A 2,738-nucleotide genomic window follows, 5' to 3' on the forward strand; every position below is an offset into this window, starting at 1 on the left:
CTATCTATCTATCTATCATCTATCTATCATCTATCTATCATCTATCTATCATCTATCTATCATCTATCTATCATCTATCTATCATCTATCTATCATCTATCTATCATCTATCTATCATCTATCTATCATCTATCTATCATCTATCTATCATCTATCTATCATCTATCTATCATCTATCTATCATCTATCTATCAATCATCTATCTATCAATCATCTATCTATCAATCATCTATCTATCAATCATCTATCTATCAATCATCTATCTATCAATCATCTATCTATCTATCTATCTATCTATAGGCGAGGCAACCCTTGGTTGACCTCACAGATTGCAAGGACCTTCTCAGCATATAATCTCTTATTTCTTAATTTTTTTGTACCTACAGCATCTGGTCTTCCAAGGTGGTCTCCCATCCAAGTACTAACCAGACCTGACCCTGCTTAGTTTCCAAGATCAGACGGGATCGGGCTTGTTCAGGGTAGCATGGCCATAGACTTTTTTTTTTTTTTAAATCATGGGGAAGTTCTTTTATTCTTGAAAGAGTGGGAGAACAAGAAGCCCAGGATCGATAGGAACTAAAGTAGAAAAACAAAAGGGCAAATTTTATGGATGCTGCATATGTAATTTTAAGAGGGTAAAAAATAAAATTTTCTTTTGTGAATTCAGTAAGTTTTGTCCATAGATCTACATCATCCTGGGCACACTGCTACATAAGCCTAAAAAAACCAGTCAAAATGCTATTTGTCATTTTAAGTTTTTAGTTCTCAGTGACTAGGCAGGACGCTCGTTTTTCTCTCACGATTCAAATTGAGCATTTCCTACAAAACCTGGAGGCATCCACAGTGAAGAGTTGTAAGTTCCCAGAGTAGATCTAAAGAAAAACTTATTTTAGTCAAAGAAATGTACTATACCAAGCTATTACTGAAGCATGGCTTGGATCCCACTCACCTCAGTGATGAATGATTCAAGACACCATTAGCATGCCTTTCCATGGTGTTGTAGCCTTCACGCGGAAGCCCGAGTGTTCATACCACTCTATCTTTTCCTTTCCCCCTGTTCTGACATATAAGTCTTTCTCAGCAGGTTTTCTAATTGGCACGTCAGTAGTTTGCAGTCACCCTGTTGCTGGCCTGCTATCCATAGCTAGTGCTATGTTTATGGTTTCTTTGGCTTCATTTTCAGCAACGATGACACCATAATTTTGATAGTTCATTTTGATTTCTTTAGAGATTTTTAGCTAGTTTTAAAAAAAAATTGTTTCTGGAGGGAGACATTATTTTAGTAGTTGGCTTGGGCAAAGCCATAAGGTAAAATATACAAAACACTCTGAAGTGTTTGAAGAGCAAAATCTATAGAGTATTGATATTTGCTTCCTTGAACAGTAACTTACATTCAGTATACATTCCTGTCCTCTTTACAAGTTTTATGCAGTCTCATAGTTCTATATCTCATTATGCTCACTGGCATCTAACATAAAATCCCAGTGTATAAATCAACAATGAAATTAGGCTAAAGTGTGTAATACATTGTGTCACACTTTAGAGTTTTTGAAAATCTTCATTAACCTCTTTGTAACTTAATAGAATAAAATGGAAATTTACCTCTTTTCACTTTCATGTATGTGTATGCACACATGCACAAACACTTACATAGCAAGTTTGGTTGATCATTTGAGGAATTTATTGTTACTGAGTTTTTATTCAGATCCTCTGAGTCTTTAATGTAAAAACAATTTAAAAGATTATCCAGAGTTTTGCTTCTGCCTGGGACATAGAAAATTGGAAAAAGTGTGTCACTGTCAACCAAATACAAGAACGGGCTGAATAAACGAAAAAAAACTCATCACTTTTTTTTTAAATCTAAACGATAGCTGAAGTCATAGGACAAACAGCTGACCGGGTATCTAATGAAAAATAGATCCCTCTAAGGGCGTAGAACTGGAGACCGTCCTATACTTCATAGCACAGTCTCAACTGTTCATAGCATGGGAAGATGAGATGCTGGGCACCTTGCAAGTGTGCAAGAATCTCGTTAAATTTTGTAAGAAATTGCTAAAAGCTGAATGTGGACTATAGTGAGAAGATAACCCCTTCCTCATGCCTCAGATAAAATAATTTGCACCCATTTTTGGGATTTTCTCTGTGAACTCCCTACATATACTCACCAGAAAGGTTGGAGGTGAGGTGGGAGGCTGTGGGGAAAGCCTACTCTCCAGGTAGAATACAGAAGAGGAGCAGCCAGCACCTTGGGAAAGGCTTTAGAAGCCCTACTCTCTTACGAGATGAAAGCCTTACTCTCAGAGAAGAGCAGCAAACCCTGAGGCCCTCAGGACACAAGTGAAGATCTTTTTTAGACATAGAAACAAACGGTGTTGTCTCAGAGGGGAAAAAGGCAATTGGAATTCATTTGCTCTGGGAAAGACACTGGTAAGAGAATAAAATAACAAACAGGCTATGGAAAGAGTTGCAGATTTCTCCCTTAAAGGATTCATAATCAGAATGCATTAAGAACCCTTAAGACTCAAAAATAAGAAAGTAAACAGCACATTGTAAAGAAATGAATGAAAAATTTGAACACATCAAAGAAGACATGTATGACAAATACTATGCTTATTTAAACGGTGCTCAATATTATCACTAGAAAAATTTAAAATAGCGAGATATCATTACACACTTATGTGGCGGAAATCTAAAACTCTGACAATATCAACTGTTAGCAATGATGCAGAACAAGGAAT

The 2,738-nt window shown here is 36.4% G+C and overlaps 1 pseudogene; it reads right to left on the reverse strand.

The window, feature by feature from the left end:
* Window positions 1-377: 377 nt before the first annotated feature.
* Window positions 378-496, reverse strand: LOC118607520 (annotated as a pseudogene).
* Between the last annotated feature and the right edge of the window lie 2,242 nt (window positions 497-2,738).

Source organism: Rousettus aegyptiacus, unplaced genomic scaffold, assembly GCF_014176215.1.
Source record: "Rousettus aegyptiacus isolate mRouAeg1 unplaced genomic scaffold, mRouAeg1.p scaffold_m13_p_8, whole genome shotgun sequence".
Lineage (NCBI taxonomy): Eukaryota > Metazoa > Chordata > Mammalia > Chiroptera > Pteropodidae > Rousettus > Rousettus aegyptiacus.